The following is a 7,816-nucleotide window of genomic DNA, read 5'->3' as shown; positions in this document are numbered from 1 at the left end:
TTGTTAATCCTATGTGAAAAGCAGTCGCGTAATGAGTAAGCAGGAGCATAATATTGTATTCTGGTCTTTAAATTGATTCATTGTTGGTTACATTTGTATTTGTAGTGCCGGCTATGAGTATGTACAGACTGATAGTGGCGTCGGAATAAATATTGTAACCCACGACCCGAAACAGCTCATTTAGAAAACATTAGTTAGTTCAGCGGGGTTGCAAAAAGTGGATTCATTTCAGGCTCCAATAGCTTCATTCAAAATATTGTGGATGAATCTAATACAATGATATCTACCTTTACCACTGAAAAAGAATTTGTTACTTAAATTTTAGTTTCCCAGAGTTGCAGGGGGTGTCAACAAACTGGGAGTTGCAAGTGAAGGGTGAGAACAAACTTTAGAGCCTAAACTAAGCTGCTTAATTTTAACAATGAGGATCTCTCTTGATGAATAAAACGAGTCGGGCCTAACAAAAAGGAAGGGGTAATTGAAAATTTTATTTATATGTGGAGGCAAGAATACGGTCCTCCAGGTTTGAAATTTTTATCTAATAAATGAATTTAATCCCACAGTCACAAGAGTTTCCATGATGGATTCTTTTTTAGGGTCTGCTAAGATATTGTAGCTCAAAGTAAGCTTCCTTTATTGAGTGGCTCTCTTACTGTCTTGTTCCCCTTGTTTCCAACTGACAAAGCAATTATTTTAATCTCATCATTCATATAGACACGACTGGGATGCACCGTGCAAGTGAAAGTAAAATTTAACTGATAAATGTTATCGACATTAGTCATCTTAAAACATACCATAGACATGTTACTGGTTCTTCCGCGGTACAAAACTTTAAGTCATACTCTGTGGTTGTTTACATAATCTTTTGTTCTCCAATTCTCGAAACAACCTCCACTTCTTTCCACTTTAAAAACACTCTACGTTTTCAGAGACCTCCAACTTTTCGGTTACAAGATTGATTAATTATTACAGCTAAATGAGTTAACAAATTAAACAGTGTGTAATTATGAATGATCTGAACAAATATAATTCACTTTCAGTGATGCCGTAGGGTCGTCTGCCTTTATCCTTATGGCTAGGGGAACCAACATAGAAATCGGTCAGTCATAAGATACATACGTGTAAATCGTTTAATCAAACAAATCAACGGCCAATATTTAACCCTAATCCGAACGGGTGAGATCTGTAGCATAAGCCTTATAAGGAGAATAGCGTCGTTGGTACATTTCAGCCTCCATCTGTGTTGCGAGAGAAAAACAATTCAGACCCTAACCTAAAAAAATAACAACAACAGATCTCTTTCGTGATCTTCTTCATGATCCGTCAATGGAAACAGAAACATCAAATACCCGGCCATCAACGGCAACTACAACTTGTCTCTCACAATGATTTTTCCTCTCACAAATCTATGATGTTCAGCAAGGGTTTCTTTTTCATCATTAATCTTCTTTGTTTCATAGGCATCTTTAATTGAATTTGTTTGACAAAACTTCGGTGATTTTTTGTGGTGCAGCAGGAGGATTTTTTTGTTGGACAGCCACCATTAAATGTTTCCCAATGCTACATGTCTGGTTATTATTCTTAATTTTTTGTATTTAACTAGTTAATCCTATATATGCGAAAAGCATGAGGAGGTTAATGTGTAAGCAGGAGGGTAATTTACTACTAATTTAAGTCGTCTCTTGTTTTCTATGGTCAATAAGTAGATGGTTACTCGTATCTATTTGCATGGATCCAATACCAGCATCATAACTTTTAAGAGTTTGTTGCTTGTTTCATAGATCTACATTTACTGAAAATGAGTTTGTTACTTGTTAAAATTTGAGTGAGTTGCAGCGAGTATGTAGGAACTGGGAGTGGCAAAGTTTGCATAATGGGTGAGAGTAACCAGACTAACCAAATGAATTGACTAATGGCACAAACCAGAGTAACCATACATTTGAAGCCATGCCATAGGGTCTGCCTTTATCCATTTGGCTAGGGAAACCAACATAGAATACAGTCAGGGTAGAATCCTTGGGTCAGCAATTACGGTCAATTATAAGATACGTGTGAACCGTTAGGGCAACTCCTATGGGAAGTAAAACCATCCATAAGTTTTGGATAATCCATTAGATATGGACCAAAAAGAGCCATTATGGTGTTTTCAAGAGTCCAAAAAACCATCAAGTCCAAGGAACTCCACATATTTGAAGGGGTTGATGTAGAGGGTCCATTCGGTCATTAGATGACCGGATACAACATCCGAACATTGAGTGTTTGGATGTATTTTTTTTTAAAAATTTTTCTTTCTCCCATCCGGTCACTTGGAACAAAATTCATTTTACTCATTAGGCCACTCAATGACCGGATGAGAGTCTTACCTTTCTGAATAGCGTAAATGGCAACATATATATGTGTTCCTAAATTATAGCAACGATTCTGTGCCATTTGTAACATTTGTAAGCGTTGCAAATTTTAGATTTTGAGATCCACCAAAAATTTTACGGATGAGTCTTTTTTTTTTTTTTTTTTAATCCGGACTAAGAGTGGCCCGGATGGACTAACTACTTATTTTTGTTTCCATGGTGGGTTTTGTCTCCACTAAATACTGAGGATCCATATATATATGGATACTCTTCAACTTATGGATGTTTTTAGCTCCATATCATAGGAGTTGCCCTTAAATGAAGAAATCAACGGTCAACAATTAACCCTAATCTGGACGGGCTGGATCTGTAAGCCTTAGAAGTAGAATAGGTTTTGTCATTTCACTTCAGCCTTCATCTGTGTAGGGAAAGAAAAAAGACTGAACCCTGAACCCTAAAAAATCAACAATAACAGATCTCTTTCATGTTCTTCTTCATCATGATCCATCAATGGTAGAAGAAATATTTGATACGCGGCCATCAACAACTACAATTTGTTTCTCTGTGGGTGAAATCCTCCTGCGAAAAGCTTTTCACAACAGTTCGAATCGGTACCGATTTGAGCTGGTTTGGTGTTTTTTTGGTGCTGCGCGCCGAGGGAGGATTTTATTTTAGGACAGCCTCTTGGACATAAAATGGTTTGCTGGAAAGATTTAATTTTTGTATTAGTTAATCAATGTATGTAAAAAGCACGAGGAGTATGATTTAAGACTAATTTAAGTGATTACATCTGTGTCTTGTTTTCTATGGGCTTGTATTCTGGTCACTAAATAGATTTATTTACTCATTTGTATTTGTATTTGCATTTTACTTGAAGAAGCAATGCAAAATTGAAGAACAAACTATAAGCCAAAAACTGATAGCTTCTTAAATGATGATTTCTCTTTTAATGACAAATTATTAACCTAATCAACTTCCATATCTCTGAAATGGCATCCTTCAGTATTTGGTAAAGTTCCTTCACTCTACCATCCCCAAGTCCCAACACAATCCTTCAATTCATTATTCAATTACCAAATACGTACCTTGGGAGACTCATAGCGAGCCAGAGAGAGCAAACAGAAGCATAGCGGTAGTGTTCCCCAAATAGTAAGTGGTATGTACCACCAAGAGAAAACAGAAGGAATACAGAAGCTGCGTAGCAAAATAACATGATTATATATGTTGAAATTATTGGAACTCGTAAGATTTTGTTGGATTCTTGATTTTACCGGTACAAAGTTTGGACTAGTGAAGTATCTTTCGACATGGAAAATCATTTACAAGAGTATATTGAAGATGAAATGGAAGAATATATCATTCAGAGAGAGTGAGAATTGGGAAGAATAAAATCTGGCTTTCTTCTAGTTTTAGCACTGCAAGCTCAAGGAAGACTTATGAGCTGACACCCCGTCTGGTCAGATATAATGGTATGCTTTTCAATTTTTATTTGAGGTCTGGCTCGTTCATTATTCACACCTCTTTGCATCATAACTTAAATTAGAGATAGAAGAAAATTGCCTAATTAAACGGACAACACGAATCACAGGATTCGCGGAAGTAATCCTTAGAAACCAAGTACTTGAGAATAAAGATACTACTAAAGTCGATTAGCAGTAAACATGAAAACTTCCACAGACTAAATTGGGCTGATTACAAAATATCCTAACCGAGAATAAATGGATCCTTTGCTGGCCATGGCTTACTCTTAGATGTCGGTACGGATGACACAAGTCATTTTTGGCCTACGCCTCCTACCTATCTATAAGTGAGGCAAAATCAAAATCCAGCAATCAATCATTTCTTTGAAATTTGATGGCCTAAAAAGAATGCCATACAATCATGCATATAAAATTAACGTTCAAAAAAACGAGTAATGTATCTCCCTTTGGCCTTGTTGCTCACCCCGTGGTCTCACTCTGTTTTTTACATAATCCTTTGTTCTCCAAGAATAATGATGCTTCTTCCTCTTATGCCATGCCGTAGGGTCTGCCTTTATCCTTATGGATGTGAGAACCAACATAGAATACGGTCAGTTTAGGGTCTGGATTATACCTGGAGGTTGCATTACAATTTCTCAAGAGCTAAGATGATGTTATTTGTTTCATTTACATACAATGAGATCTACCTTCCTTTACTACTGAAAATGAATTTTTTTACTTGTTTGTTGTTAATCTGAGAGAGTTGCAGTAGGCATAACGGGTGAGAAACTCCAGAGTAACCAAATAAAATGACTAATGTATGTAACCACAACGATAGCCACTTCCAAAACATAAGCAGCACTGGATTATTTCAAACCATAATAGTGGCACTGCACTTGAGCCAGCAATGTGAAATAGAAGAACAGACTTTACATAAATTTTAGGAATTTTAGAGCCAAAACTGTGGTTAATTTTAACAACGATGATTTCTCTCTTGGTGACTATTCATCAACCCACATTCATATTTTATCATATCAGCAAGACATACGGTGCCTAAAAAAAAAAAAAAAAAAAGGTCTGACAATTTGCTGGCAAGTCCTAGAACTAATTGGGCCCAGCAATAGTTTCCACTATGGATTCTTCCACTGAGTTAATAAGGTCTGCCAAGATATATTTCTTGTGAATCTTGTGACTTGTAAAGAATGCATGCCGATGAGAACCGGATGCAACTCAAAGTAAGCTTCCTCCTTTTGGTTTATTGAGTGGCTCTTCTACTGTATCTTATTTCCAACTGACAAAGCAATTTCTTTTCCCTCATCATATATAGACGCACATAAGATTTACTGATAAATTTTCATTAGGTAGGGCTGCATTAGTCATCTTTTTCCTCTGTGTAAATACCATTGCAAGCTCAGTACTGGAAAAGATTCATGTGGAAGACTTATGCTTACTTTTGCATCATAACTCAAAATAGAGTTAGACGAAAAATGCCAAAACAAACAACATAAATCAAAGAATTCGCCGAAGTAATCCTTACAAACCAAGTACTTAAGAATTAGGATACTAATAAGTTTGATAGCAACAAACATGAAAATTTTCCATAGACTAAATTGGGCGGATTACAAAATATCATAATTCCTAACTGAGGATAGAGGGATCCTTTGCTGGCCTTGGCTTACTTCTAGATATTTGTATCGATGACATGAGTGATCACTTTTCGCCTACCTATCTATAAGTGAGGCAAAATCAAAATCTAGTCGTGACTCGTGAATCATTTCTTTGAAATTTGATGGCCTAAGAAGAATAATTTATTGCCCTTGGGCCTTGTTGCACCGAAGCGGCCCTTTTCCAGCTTCCCCTAAAGGCCGGACCTGGAATGGGATGAAGGTCAAGCCACCCATGAAGGGTTGTGAAGCTGTTGGAATCTCAACACCATCTTCCTTCTGATAATTTTCAAGGATGCAACACATGGTCCTCTCTGTTGCTGTTAAGGTTGAGTTTAGCAGGTGACAGTACTGTTTCCCTTGTTCATTGCTCTGCAACAAATAATCAATAAAAAACTTTCAACACAAATATCAAGTGGTCCCTAATCACTATGAGAAAGCTTCATCAAATAACAAAATATAATGCCAAATAAAAAGAATAATACCGTTCTCTGCCCAAATCGGATTTCCAATTTCCTAGACTAGAAGTCAGTAAAGTTTGAGCATGAAACCAGTTCTCTGTATGCATTTGAGGCAGGAAAATGTGCTTCCAGATCGTACTTCTTTGCAGCTGCATCATTCAAAGCACCCGAAACAACGGAAACAACTCGGTAGGGCAAGTTTAGCTGTAACAGAAGAATAATAACAATTACTATCATTGTGGAATAATCCACGACACTTTCCAAGGATCCATTATCAATCTTGCTAGTAAAAACAACAAAGAAAAATCCAATACCTCCTTGTAGAAGTCCTCAGAGTTTTTAATCATTTCCTCATGCATTTCCCAGGAGTCAGTAGCATTTGGGCTGGTCATGCAAAACTGTTCCACCTTCTCAAACTGATGAGTTCTAAAAATACCCAAAGTATCTCGACCATGTGAACCAGCTTCTTTACGGAAACAAGTAGAGTATCCTCCATATCTTATTGGCAGTTGTGTAGGATGGATCCAGTCATCCATATGATATGCACATAGTGGCTGTTCAGCTGTGGCAATCAGATACTTATCATCTCCCTCACCCGTGACCTTGTAAGTTCTTCGTCGAATTGAGCTAGTTGAGCACATTTTGCCATTATATCTGTTTTCATGAAGAATGGAGTTTGTAAGGGGGTATAGTTTCGCTTTAACAAGAATGCCGAACCAAAACAGATAAGCGCCTGATTGAGAAGTACCCCAACTCCTTTCAAGTAGAAACCTCTTCCTCCAGCAACATTTGCACCTATTTAATAACAGAAGACTTGAGAGATACCAAACTTTGCAATATGCATCCAATCAAATATAGAAAATATATTTCATCACAAGATAGGTTACCTTTCTTGAGATCAGCAATTCCAAGAAGTTCAACAAGTTCAACATGATTTTTCAAATTATGTTCCGTCCTTATATTTCCCCATATTCGGACTACCAAATTATGAGCCTGTAAAAGAAAAGAATTAACTCCCTGTGCTTAAGTTTCTATCCCGAAAAAAAAAAACTCAAGAAAAAAAATCTATTTTAGATTTTACTCTCGCATACCTCATCATTGCCAACAGGAACAGAATCATGAACCAAGTTCCCAATCAAATCCAACTTGGAATACAGCAAATCTTTTGCTTCTTGTACTTGAGCATTCTTGGCTGCTATGCACTGTTTACGCTCGGCTGTGCTTTTAATCTTTTCAGTAGCATCTTCACCAGAAATATTAAGTTTCTGGAATTCTTTGCTGGTGTTATTCCGCTCCTTCCTCAAATATTAAGTTTCGGGAATTCTTTGCTCGAATTGACCTAAAACCAAAAAACATAGTATAAATTATGAAAAAGCTATAAGAGTATATTCAAAACCCTAGAACAACAAATCTAGATACTTACGTTTACGCCGTTCTTCATCGAGGCGTATAACCTCATCGACAAGTTCAACACTTGCAAATCTACGACGTTGAGATTCACGGATTATTTCTTGCCCCGCGGCTTTTCTGAAAAGATTGATATCTAACATTTTCCCTTCTTTGCCTTTGTTTCCTTCGTGATATGGCAAGAAAATAAGTAGCCGTAGTTCAAGTTTACAAATAAGGGAATAGGCGCATATAAGAGTACGTTTATTACTTGGGCTCCAAATAATACCGAGTTTACAAATAGTTATGTTTCCTATATTAGAAGAACGCTGATTTTGGGCATACCTAAATCTTTCTAGGCATACAAAGCAATAGTCCTAACTTGGGTGACCTTATAAGGGGTACCCTATGGGTAGTTCAATTACCTATATGCCCTTAAATCTTTTAAATTACTAATCTATCTCTAACCCTAATACAAGAACCTATAATCAATAAAC

The 7,816-nt window shown here is 36.8% G+C and overlaps 1 pseudogene; it reads right to left on the bottom strand.

Moving 5' to 3' along the window:
- Positions 1-5,616: 5,616 nt before the first annotated feature.
- On the bottom strand, positions 5,617-7,483 carry LOC113286474 (annotated as a pseudogene).
- Positions 7,484-7,816: the final 333 nt, after the last annotated feature.

Source organism: Papaver somniferum, chromosome 6, assembly GCF_003573695.1.
Source record: "Papaver somniferum cultivar HN1 chromosome 6, ASM357369v1, whole genome shotgun sequence".
NCBI classification, from domain to species: domain Eukaryota; kingdom Viridiplantae; phylum Streptophyta; class Magnoliopsida; order Ranunculales; family Papaveraceae; genus Papaver; species Papaver somniferum.
Note: the sequence above shows the minus strand (reverse complement) of the source record. Positions and strands in the feature narration are given on the sequence as shown.